Below are 14,018 nucleotides of genomic sequence, written 5' to 3' on the forward strand. Positions count from 1 at the left end.
TCAAATGGCAAGGATACACTTCACGCTTCTAGCACTTTCAGCGCAACATCAACAACAAAAAAAAAACTAGAGATAAAATAAAATTCAATAAAAGCCTTTGTGAAAATCCGCTATGTATACTTGCCAAGAGTAGATTGAAAAAAAAAGGCTTTCAAGTGGCTGTGGAGATGTGGCATCGTATGTTATTCTATGAACTGATTGTATTTTTTTTTGCAATAATTGTGATATATATGTAACGCAATAACATAACAAATAAGTGCTCACATAGATGAAATCTTATGATATACGACATATACACTGAGAAAATTTATGAAAATTAAAAATTTATGAAAATTAAATAATGTTGTATTATCAATCTCGTGATGTCCAGTTTTTATAGTAGTAAAAGTAATTTTTCATAATAATAATAAATAAAGTGATGAAACGTTAAGAAAAATAATATGAAAACAATAATATGACATGATAGGCCTCTAATCTTTTTTATTTGCTTTAATTGTTAGTATCAAAAGAAAATTGTCCAAGATTTCGTTTCTCAGAAAAAAAACCATTTCTTTCAGTGCAATTGAAAACACTTTGAATTTCACCAAAGTTGTTCAGAATTTCCTAAATATGTGTCCATGTTGAACTTCGTATGGTGCTAAGAACATTTTTGCAAATTCTATTTTCTTATCGTAAAAACCTGTTTTTTTAACAACAAGACAAATTAATTATGTCTAATATTTTTTTTTTAATTTCTGGAAAAATATTTAATTATTTCTTTTATGTCGTTTTTTTTAGAATAGTTTAATTTCGAATTAACCTACATATTCTTTCGTTAATGGTTCACTTTTTTCAGTGTATGTATTTGAATTAAAAAATAATGTAAATTAAACTGAGATGAATGATATTAAAGTTAACTAAACTACATTGACAGCTAAATTAAAATAAATAGAAATTAAAATATGTACGTGAAAATATATCCCGAATACAGTGACCACAGACACAAACCATTTTGTTTGCAGAGCTCTTCAATGCCTTTCAGATGATATAGTTCATGATGAGACCATTGTCCAAGTGGTCACAAGGGCTACTAAATTTTCGAAACTATAGACATAGCTGTCAATGCCAATAACGAGTGGTTTAAGCCGATATTTATATTTGGTTCTGTTAACTGCTAATAAAGTGGTTTGTATCTGTGCTAACTTAATACACAATTTATATTCACACTAATAACTGAAATGTATTTAAATAGTATATAAATTAAATTGACTTTTTATTTATGTTTAATTGAAGTAAATTTGATAAGAGGTACTTCAATTTACTATAAAAATGAAATTTTGAACAATATCCATAGAAATAAAATTTTAACAAAATTTTCTACAGAAATAAAATTTTGACAAAATTTTCTAAAGAGATAAAATTTTGACAAAATTTGGCTATAGAAATAAAATTATGACAAAATTTGGCTATAGAAATAAAATTATGATAAAATTTGGCTATAGAAATAAAATTTTGACAAAATTTTCTAAAGAAATAAAATTTTGACAAAATTTGGCTATAGAAATAATATTTTGATAAAATATTCTATACAAATAAAATTTTGACAAAATTTTCTAAAGAAATAAAATTTTCTATAGAAATAAAATTTTGACAAAATTTGGCTATAGAAATAAAATTATGACAAAATTTGGCTATAGAATAAAACTATGACAAAATTTGGCTATAGAAATAAAATTATGATAAAATTTGACTATAGAAATAAAATTTTGACAAGATTTTCTAAAGGAACACAATTTTGACAAAATTTGGCTATAGAAATAAAATTTTGACAAAATTTTCTATAGAAATAAAATTTTCTATAGAAATAAAATTTTGACAAAATTTTCTATAGAAATAAAATTTTGACAAAATTTTCTATAGAAATAAAATTTTGACAAAATTTTCTAAAGAAATAAAATTTTGACAAAATTTAGCTATAGAAATAAAATTTTGACAAAATTTAGCTATAGAAATAAGATTTTGACAAAATTTTCAAAAGCAATAAAATGTTGACAAAAATTGGCTATAGAAATAATATTTTGATAAAATATTCTATAGAAATAAAATTTTGACAAAATTTTCTATAGAAATAAAATTTTGACACAATTTTCTAAAGGAATACAATTTTAACAAAATTTGGCTATAGAAATAACATTTTGACAAAAATTATATATAGAAATAAAATTTTGACAAAATTTTCTAAAGAAATAAAATTTTTACAAAAGTTAGCTATAGAAATACAATTTTGACAAAATTTGGCTATAGAAATAAAATTTTGACAAAATTTGACTATAGAAATAAAGTTTTGACAAAATTTTCTAAAGAAATAAAATTTTAACAAAATGTGGATATAGAAATAAAATTATGACAAAATTTGGCTATATAAATAAAATTTTGACAAAATTTAGTTATAGAAATAAAATGTTGATAAAATTTGGCTATAGAAATAATATTTTGATAAATTATTCTATAGAAATAATATTTTGATAAAATATTCTATAGAAATAAAATTTGACAAAATTTTCTACAGAAATAAAATTTTGACAAAATTTTCTATAGAAATAAAATTTTAACAAAATTTTCTAAAGAAATAAAATTTTGACAAAATTTAGCTATAGAAATAAAATTATGACAAAATTTGGCTATAGAAATAAAATTTTGATAAAATTTTCTATAGAAATAAATTTTTGACAAAATTTTCTATAGAAATAAAATTTTGACAAAATTTTCTATAGAAATAAAATTTTGACATTTTGAAAAAAAAATTTCTATAGAAATAAAATTTTGACAAAATGTGGATATAGAAATAAAATGTTGACAAAATTTTCTATAGAAATAAAATTTTTAGAAAAATTTCTATAGAACTAAAATTTGTAAAAAAAAAAATTTTGGTAGATTTTTTTTGGCACAAGTGACAATGTAACACCACTATTAAATACATTATAAGTTTTATGTTAACTGAAAACGTAATAAAATTTGGCGGAATATTTCAATCACAATTTATTCACAATGACTTTATGACTGCAAACGATAAATCAACGAAAAACAATAATAGATATTAACAGGCACTTAACATGGTTATTAAAACTATTATCAATATTCCAATAGGTTGTATTGGTTACACTGACAAATGACCACCTTTCTCGAGAGACAACCTGAATTTTTTAAATGAAGTCATCTTTAGCAGCTATTGAAATAGCAAAGGAGCACACTTGAAATACTCTCAAGATATTCACAAGATTGAAACCACACCCTGTTGCATACCACCTTGCCTTGGGGCCTTAAGCTTTATGGCCTGGCGTCCGTTGAACTACTATGAAGTATATTTTTATTTTTGTATAGAAACAAATATTTGTTATGAATTATTTGTGTTTTTGGTTTTGTGTTTTTCGATGCCACTCACTCACTACTAAATTGTGCCAATATTTGTTATTTCTATTTTAGAGATAAGACCTTAAGGTAATTAACAACAATTAGATGGGCAAACAAAAAGCTATAAAGCAAAAAATAGATACAAATTTATAAAACATAAATGGACTTAAGTCAAAATTCAATTGTTAAACCCCCAGGGCTTTTTGTACTTGATGACAAGTGTGGGCAGTTATGATCTCTCCGTAAGGTCAGGAGGAAACTCATTTTTTCTCTAAATTACACTAAAAAAATCTTAAATCTATTAAATATGATATTGCATTGTTATAACCAAAAGCGGAAATAGTCTAATTACTTAGTAACACTGTGGCAATTAAGGTCATATAAAAATAACTTCATAGTAGGTGAATTTTTGCTACATTGACAAATTAATTGTTCATCCAATGGACGGATATGAATCCGTGACAAGAACATGAAATTCTAAAAATCTGAGGTATTTGAGTAAAAACAAAATCAAAGTTGAGAAACTGCTTACTAAGAGCATTTGTGACATACTCACAGAGTTACAGTATATATTTAAAACTAGAAGTGCCCATATGTAATAGGTACTTTTAGTTAATGTGGTATCATAATGGACTGAATAGTCTAAGTGCGCCTGAAACTTAATCGGGCTGCTTCTTAGTTGATGTGGTACCACAAAGGGATACTGAAATGAAGCGGAATGTCAGTTAAACCTAGCCTAACCTATTAAATACGAGGGTTGCCCTTTATATTTCGGTATTTGGCAACCCTAGTATTGCAATCTGACAACTGACAGCTCTATCGCAAAGCTTTATAATTTTGAGTTTTACATACTCAGAACGTTTTGACATACGAGCGCTATTTGTGTTGTTTAGAGCAACTTAAAATTCATCTCTCGCAAAAAATGGAATGAAATCATGAATATTTTCGTTCAATTATTTTTTACGACTTTCGATGTGAATTAACAACAGTGTATCGATGAACTTAATTCAAAAATTTAGGCGACGAAGTTCTGTCAAGACCAGTGTTTATCGATGGTATGGTAAATTGTTGTTGTTCCGGAAACTATTGGTCCAACTGATATTGCAAGAGTGTTACTTGACCTATCGTGAGATTGAGAAAATCTTAGGCGTTAGTGAGATCAGCATTCATTCAATATTGCGTGAACATTTGACCGTTAGAAAAAAATTGTTCGCGTTGAATCCCACATAAAGTGATAAAAAAACCGGGTTTTTTGAATGTCGGATTTTCTCGGCTTTAAAAAACGGACTTGTTTTCCCAATCCGGTCGACTGTGTTTTTTTTTTTTTTTTTTTTTTTTTTTTTTTTTGAAGCAAATAACCTGTTCAACCGGTTAAGTTTGAAAGGATAATCTAATTATAATGTCACAAAAACTCAACGAAAAAACTGATTAGAAAATATATTAAAATATGGGCACGATTTTTTATACAAATATATGTTGCACCTATTCGGAAGTATTTTCAATGCAGTTTATTGAAATACTCATAGGCATTAAATTGGCAATTTCACAAAAAAATTAAAAAACTCAAGACCGGTTCTTGAGGCCTTGAAAACACCAACAATCGGTGTAAGAAGATAAACCGGTCAACCGGGTTTATCCACCGGTTTTGATCACTCTAATCACACAATTGGTCAATCGTTCAGAAAAGTCCGTGTCGATTGGGTGTTTCAAGGTGAGCCTAATTCAACAAAATTTGCACTTCTAACCGGGTTTTTTTAAAGTCAGTTTATCGGTTTATCCGAAAATCCCATTTTTTATACCGGGTTTCGGTTTTTTATTTTCCACAAACTGGTTAAAACCGAAAAAATAGAAATTACGGAAATAGTCGCCATTTTTTTCGTAAAAATTAGACATGTTGTAATCGTACTACTAGAACAACGCAGACCAGTCAATTCTGAGAGGTGCACATCCATTTGTTTCGAAGTTGTATTCTAAGAAGTCAGGAAAATCAACCGCTGAAGACGTATAACGAGCTCGCACATATCGCCTCAAACAACTCCATTTTTGAGCTCCCGAAATATCGATTTGATGAGTCATCCGCCGTATAGTCCTGACTTGGCAGTGCCTCCCGTAAGTAAAAAAAATATTGAGAGGTTGGATATTTAAAAATATTTATAGCTAGAACGTTGTGGTATTATGAGCAATTGTCTAAATGAGACTCATCTAATAAGTCGCCACGCTAATCTACCCGACGTATCAAATGGATTTGCGATAGAAAATTGTTTGAAATAAAATCGAATCTTGAAATTCAATTTAGTTTAGATACAAGCAATTCATTCACCTCTTGGTGACACAGCGTGAAACAATCACAAAACGATAGGCAAACGAAAAACAAAAAAATGTAGCCAGAGGCCAAGTGACAATGGTGGCTTGGAAAAAAGTCACGTTTCGAATTAAAAAAGCCAACAACAAAAATTTTAAATATTTTTTTTTATTTTGCCTAAATTTTATGCAAAATTCGAAACAACAATCGCGACAATGTTTACAACACAAAACCACAAAAATAAATGGTAGCAAAAAATTGCCATTAAAAATAAACTAAAACGAAAGGTAGACATGAAGAATTGTTGGTGATAAGCAGGCAGTAGCAAGCAATTCGGCCATTATTCATGGTGCTGGTTATGTTTCTTGGCTAAAAATGTTTAACCGCGTTGTTGTTGCAACGGTGGGGTTGCCGAAACCCGCTGGTTGTGACCGGCCTATGGCAATCATACTTTGGGTTAAACGACAATTTTCAATTTAATGAATCTTAATTTGGAGTCAGACACTCACACACACAGGGTTCAATGACTCCATAACCAGCACATCCACCACCTCGACCATTGTCGTTGGTCGTGTAAGATAATGGCTAAAAACACAACAAACGCTACAAACCCTTCTCCATACTAAATTCCCAAGTTGTTTTGTAGCTTGAACCGTTGAAAACCCATTCCCACTAACTAACTGTTTATCGTGTATAGTTTATGTGGTGGGACCAAATTATAAATTCAGCTGCTCCGAAATCCCTTAACCCAAAGTGGTTCGTTTTTTTTTTTTTTTTTTTGATCCCCATATGTAAGCTCGCATACATGTTACACACATTTCTAAGAACCATCTAGGAAATGGTAAGACTAACGCCAAAGTTTATAGTAGACGACAAGTTTTAGTTATCTTTAATTTGTTTAGGTAAGCGATTTTAAAATTATGTGAAGTTAAACTGGCAGTACGTTATGACAGCGACCCTTGCAACTTTACCCAACTGTTATAGAATGTGGCCTAAATGTAGTGGATGGTTTGCGTGGTTTTGGCGAGTGATATGTGAGTGAACCTTGGAGGTGATTTAACTGCAAGAACATGATTAATTTTGTAGTTGTTCGGAGCTTCAGCTATACTATACTCGTGACTTCGACCTGTACCCGGAGAAGAGTGAAACCGGCCAAAAGCTAAAATTACATAACTTACCAGTAAAAATTGAACTTGGTTGATGCCAAAGAAATTGCAGGCGCTTCTGGCTTTTACCATTGAGCCCATCCGATTTATTTCTTTTGTTTGGTTAAGTTAGGTTTGTGGCAGCCCGATGTATCAGGCTCACTTAGACTATTCAGTCCATTGTGATACCACATTGGTGAACTTCTCTTTGCTGAACTAAACTACTTCTTTTGTTGAACTAAACTTATTGTTCCAAAAGCATTATCATACTGCTTAAATTAACATTTTCCACATACAGAAAAGGAATATATTCGCCTCGAGCATAATCTTATTTTTGGAAGGGTATCATTTTTGTCCCAAAAATATTGATTTTTGGGTGAACATAAACATACAAACAAACCGATACCTAATTTCCGTAACAGTAACATGACTGCCTTCAAAACAAGGTCTAACCACTGCCGTATACTAGAAGAGTGCGCGTGAAGCGAAATTTTCGTGACACGTGAGCCGTGCATGAAAATTAAACAAAATGAATAGGACTAATCGGCATGCGTCGTACGAGAGCGTGATTCAAAGTCAAATTATGTTCGTGAATATGAGTGAGTAAAATTTCTTTGAAATCTTTATTCGGTAATGTGCGTGAGCGTGACGGAAATTTCAATTGGAAAACAATTTTGTTGTAGTCCCTACAAGTCAAAGTCTATCGGTGCGCTTTTCGCGCCATTGCTTCAATATAAGACATAACCTTTGGACGCTGGACATCTATCAATCAAAACCGCTACCGCTTCAGTAACCCATCCATTCACATGCCGAGACAAAATCAATGCAGCAGTCGCTCGCCTATACTTGCTGGTTGAATTGCCAGAGTGAGACCTAACTTCCCAGCACAACCAGCGGGACGTGTAAACGAAAGCGATGATTTTGTCGTACAAACCCTGCTGGCCCTAAAATGAGGAGATTGGTGAGATGATAGAGAAACATAAGTAGACCACATGGCTAGTGCACTTGGAACTAGATAACTTAGATTTGTTCGCACCCCGCAATGAGAGAATATAGAATCTCACTCATCTTCGCCAACGTGGAGGTGATTGTCTGACATTATATACAAGGAGAGACTGACTACGCCTCAGTTCATTTCAGGCGAGGTAACCAATGCCATGAACAGACTGGAATCATCCAAGGCACTGAGCCCCAAATCTTAAACTCTGGAAAGTGGGTATCAGATTGATGCTTCTCCAACAAGCATGTTTGTTACACTCCATGGATATCCATGAGATTTGAAAACCAAAAAATTTATTTGAGTGAGAATTCACTGCGGTCCACAACACTAGCACGGTTGCCACTCGAGCCCAAAGTTAGGTTAGGTGGCAGTCCTAACTCACTTTGACTATTCAGTCATTGTGATACCACCGGGGTGAACCCTGAGTGCTGCCCGATTCCATGTTAAGCTCAATGGCAAGGGACCTCCTTTTTATAGTCGAGTCCGAACAGCGTTCCACATTGTAGTGAAACCACTTAGGGAAGCTTTGAAACCCTCAGAAATGTCGCCAGTATTACTGAGGTGGCATAATCCACCGCTGAAAAACTTTTTGGTGTTAGGTCGAAGCAGAAATCCAAACAACGACCTTGCGTGTGCAAGGCGGGCATGCTCTCGAGCCCAAAATAATCTTCCAAAATTCGAAGAAAATTTTACCAAAACTCTTATTTTGCAAAGTTTTATTTCTTAGAAAAATATTTGCAAAATTGTATTTCTATAGAAAATTTTATCAAAATTTTATTTCTTAACAAATTTTGTAAAAATTTTTGTTTCTATAGCAAATTTTGTCAAAATTTTATTTCTATAGAAAATGTCAAAATTTTATTTCTATAGAAAATGTCAAAATTTAATTTCTATAGAAAATTTTGTCAAAATTTTATATCTATAGAAATTTTGTCAAAATTTTATTTCTATAGAAAATTTTGTCAAAAAATTTGTTTCTATCTCAAATTTTGTCAATATTTTATTCCTATATAAAATTTTGTCAAAATTTTATTTCTATAGAAAATTTTGTCAAAATTTTTATAGAAAATTTTATCAAAATTTTACTTCTGTAGCAAGTTTTCTTCAAAATTTTATTTCTATAGAAAATTTTGTCAAAATTTTATTTTGTATAGAAAATTTTGTCAAAATTTTATTTTTATAGTAAATTTTGTCAAAAATTTATTTCTATAGAAAATTCTGTCAAAATTGTATTTCTATAGAAAATTTTGTCAAAATTTTATTTCTATAGAAAATTGTGTCAAAATTTTATTTCTATAGAAAATTTTGTCAAAATTTTATTTTGTATAGAAAATTTTGTCAAAATTTTATTTTTATAGTAAATTTTGTCAAAAAATGTATTTCTATAGAAAATTCTGTCAAAATTTTATTTCTATAGAAAATTTTGTCAAAATTTTATTTCTATAGAAAATTTTGTCAAAATTTTATTTCTATAGAAAATTTTGTCAAAATTTTATTTCTATAGAAAATTTTGTCAAATTTTATTTCTATAGAAAATATTGCCAAAATTCTTGTTTCTATATCAAATTTTTGTTTCTATAGCAGATTTTGTCAAAATTTTATTTCTATGGAAAGTTTTATCAAATTTTTTTATAGAAAAGTTTGTCAAAATTTTTATAGAACATTTTGTCAAAATTTTACTGCTGTCGAAAGTTTTTATTTTTTGATTAAGTAGGCCTTTATTTTGATTAAGCAGGCCTTTAAAATTGTTTTACTTCCTTCCTTTCCGGATATTTAAGGAAACACTCTCCCAAGTGAGTGCTATGGAAATCTATTAAATAATCACTAGCTAGTTTTTAGTCATTCCAATAAAGTGTTCACGGTGCTCCACAGTCAAAACATTCAACAGTTGTCGTTGACAATAAATGCTCAGGGGTCAGACACACAATGCTGTCGTCATTGTGGTCACCTGCGGACGGAACCAATTACCATTTGTCCAAAACTTAGCCATCAATGTAGTTGAGCTATGGCCAGGCGACAAACATGGAGACAGACCATCACCATCAATTGCTTTTGTGGTGTTGGAATGACACGGGTGAAATGTTGGCTAGCTGGCCTAGGTGCGTTTAAGTGTCGTTTTTATGGAGCGAAAAAGGAAAGAAACGCGTTAACAACTAAAATAGAATTTCCGTTAAACAAAGGCAGCGCTGGTCAACAAACATTACCCCTTCACCATGAGTGTGACTAAGACAAACACTGCGGGAGAGGAAATAGAGGAAAAACAATTTCCATTGTATAGCCAGACAGTATTTCCCCACTCATGGAACCAGTTATCAAAGTGGGATTACAAACATTTCATTTCTCTGGGCTTTAGCTGTCGGCCACCACCACCAGCTAAAGGTCGGTCATTGCCATTGGACACATTCAAGAGGCCATGAATGATCGAGATCAATTGGAAGTGATTTCCACATTTTTTTAGAAAGTTGGTATTTTTCCAAAGATTGGCTTTCCTCCATAAATGCCAACTGCAAGAAAACAAAAGGACCATGTTTCAAGTGGGTCTCAATCTTTTCCTCTTGCAATGCTGTCATAGTTCTTGGATGACTGCAGCCAAATATATGCTTTCGAAAATCCCATATGAATGTGAAGACTTTAGAAAAAACATTTACAAAATATTTTGTTGCTCATTCCAATGAGATGTGTCTTGAAAAAAAAAAAACAAAGAAACTTAAATGAATGCCACCAATGCGGTTTGGTTTGTAATCCACATTCGTAAACGTCATCCTCCACACAGCAATGTTGGCTGGTCTGAATCATGCTCTCTGGGAGATGATGAATGAAATGTTTCTACCCACCACAGGCTCTTGAAAAAGTAAACTGACCAAAAAAATTAATAAAGAGCACGGCATATGGAACAAAATCAACTTTCACCAAAATTTCCTTGGACATGCAGGACTTTATGAAGGAAATTTCTTTGTAATTAGCTTTAATGACTTTTAATTGGCCTTAAAATGGGAAAACGCTTTACTTTGTTGGATTAGTAAAAAAAAGGGTTGTACGGGTAGATTGTGCAAAAAATAATTTTATGTTTTTTTTTTAGCTGAACGAAAGTGAAGAATTGAAGCGAAATTCAATTATTAAAAAATTGCTACTAAATTACCAAATAAATTAAAAAACCCCCCAAACTTTGCAAGCCCGAATCTGTATCCTGCAGTCGCCCAAAATCGAATTACCCCAAGTCGAGCCTATCCTAGCAAAAAAAAAAGAGCTTCCAAAAAAGTAATTTGGATCCCTAATTTGTGATCCGGAAGTAGTGCAAACTTGGATCATCTCCAAAGAAGTTTACATGGACTTGTCATAGGACGGAAGTACTCCATTTTTGGATTCTTGGCATTGCTTTAGAAGTTGTGGCTTGAAATTTAATTTCAAGCCAATTTTATTTTTATCAGAATTTTTTTGTAAACTTTTGTTTTCTTATTATGTAATTTTTACAAATTGAAAAACTTTTTCGCCCGGTGTTGAACCATAAAAGAACGCTTTAGCACACACTGCTCTTTGTTATTAGGAATGAAAAACTAAACAACGCTGGTTCAAATCGCACCAGCGGCAATTTTTTTATTAAATATTTTTCTCAAAACAAAAATTATATTATAAATCGTTTTTATTTTGTTATTTTCGACATATATTATGGTATATGTTAAATATATTTTTTCCATTAAATATCAAAATTCTCGTAATTTGCAAAACCTTCTCAAAAGAACTATTTTTTTGTGATATGTAATTCTCCAAAGCTTATATTTGCACTTAATATAGCCCTGTTGCGTTCTTTCTAATACTTGTCCACAAGGAGTGTATCGGAAATTGAAAAAAATCGATGAGGGGTTCCAGGATACACTTTTAAAGAAATGTTTGCGGAATAACATCCAATTTTTTTTGTGCTGCGATATTAGGGCGTTTTCGATTCGCAAAAAATATGTTGCCTTGGTGTTACACTGCTTTTTCCTCATTGATAGTGTCATTTCAAAGTTATTGTTAATTCATAATATTGTTAGGAATACAGGATCCAATATCTATGACAGTGTCCTTGATATTTTGCAATCAATTTCGAGAAAGTTGCACCTTTTTAACCAATCGAAATCGCCATTAGATATAAATATATCGAGTTTAGAGCGATTTATAAATAAAATTGGATCATATTTCATACATGCACTGGTAGAAAAAACTTCGTGATATTAACGAAATGTGTTATTAATGATTCTCAATTTCAATTTATTTTATTCATCCAAAATTTTTTGAAGACTAATTTGATTTACAGTGAAGGGAATCAAGAATTACTCTAGAAAAATAATTTATTACATATCATTTACTTCATAGCTTGGTGATGTTATAGTTTTGTGTAGGAATTACTATTATTTTGTTGAAGAAGTGGTTCCATTTCCTATCTAAGTATTCTTTACAAAGTTCATATCCTGCTTCATTATGTAGATGCATAACATACTTGAATATCTCCAAGGTTTGTTGTTTATCAGTTTCAGACATTTGTTTTGAATGACTTGCATTTTTTTGATATGGCTTTTGGCAGCATTATACCGTCGATGGCGTTTTTTTTTTTGGCAGAAGGACGAACGCTATTGAATTTGGAAAAATATCTAATCAAAACAAAAAAGTTAGATATAGCTCCCATATATATGCATCGCCCGATTTTGACAAATGGGGTCACGATGCGCTTTTTTACTAATCTAACGTTGTCAAATTTGTCGCAAAGTAATCCATTTCATCACCCTTCAAGTCTGCAAAATTTTATAGTAATCGGTTCAGATTTAGATATAGCTCTCATATGCCACATGTGGCCATAAATCCCTTAATTATCAACCGATCTTACTCAAAATTGGACAAAACTAATCTTTTATAGTACTAACTATATGTGCCAAAAATCATGGAAATCGGTTTAGATTTAGATATAGCTCCCATATATATGCATCGACCGATTTCCCAAAATGTGGTCATAATAGCCTTACTTGTTAACCGATCTTACAGAAATTTAGTACAACGTAACTTTGTGTGGTATCAACCAAACCTGCAAAATATCATTCAAATCGGTTCAGATTTAGATATAGCTCCCATATATAGCCCGATTTTGACAAATTTAGCCATAATACTCTTACACCCTCAAAAAAAATCGCTTCTTTAACATATGTTCCAAACATATTTTGCAGGAAGCACATATATTATTGGATACTGCCGAAACATTAATATGTTTATTTTATGTGAACATATTATATGTTTGGAAGCATTTTGAGCCCAAAAATATTATATGCTTGGAAGAATTTTTCCCAAAGACGATTGTGCTCATTCCCTAACATACTCGTAATTTTCACTTCCACGAAATATTTTAGTTCTTGGCACCTTTTTCTGTAATACAAATAAAGTTGAAGAAATTATTCACATTTATAAATTGTTTAAATTTTACCTTTCGCCTGCACGGAGAATCGAACCGAGGACCATACAGTTTGTAAGCCAATACACTATCCGCTGGGCTACGTAGCTGTTATAGTCACCAGCAGATAATTATCGTTATAAGTTACATTTATATAGCATAGTTTGCAGCGCCCACGAGCCCATGCAAACATAACATTATTTAACAGAAACATACATTTGTTTGCCACGTGGAGCAGTGGTTAGCATGTCTGCCTTGCATGCAAAGGGTCGTGGGTTCAATCCCTGCTCCGACCGAACACTTTTTTTTAATTTACACATTTATATTTATATTATATTAAATTTTTATAATGAAACTTCGAAATGTGGGTTATTAAAGATTTATAGTCAGAAAAGAACAGTGCTTGATATAAACGAAATTGACTGATTTTTGGATAAAATATTATTTTTTTATTGCAAAAATAACAATTTTGTAACAAAAAACTGTTTTTGGTACAAAACTTTACAATTTGGAAGGAATTCAAAAACTTTAACAAAAGAAGAACATGTCGAGTATAAACGTACATAAATAATTTTATAATATAAACATAAATTTATTTAGGCGTGAACAGTTTTTTACTAGCATTTAACACCATCGCTCTAAAATGCCTTTTATTTTTCTTTAATAATTCATTTTAAAGAAAATAAACTTTTTAAATTGTTTTAGCTGCAAAACTCGAACTTAATGCCCGCTTTTATATTTGAAGGTGTCCGTCAACTCCTCGTG

The 14,018-nt window shown here is 31.0% G+C and overlaps 1 protein-coding gene across 7 annotated transcripts in view; it reads right to left on the reverse strand.

The window, feature by feature from the left end:
* The window catches only part of Wdr62 (WD repeat domain 62), a 613,801-nt gene that overhangs the window by 188,973 nt on the left and 410,810 nt on the right, over positions 1–14,018 (reverse strand). The gene's annotated exons all lie outside the window — the stretch shown is intronic.

The sequence above is a fragment of the Haematobia irritans genome, chromosome 2 (assembly GCF_050003625.1).
Source record: "Haematobia irritans isolate KBUSLIRL chromosome 2, ASM5000362v1, whole genome shotgun sequence".
Taxonomy (NCBI): Eukaryota; Metazoa; Arthropoda; class Insecta; order Diptera; family Muscidae; genus Haematobia; species Haematobia irritans.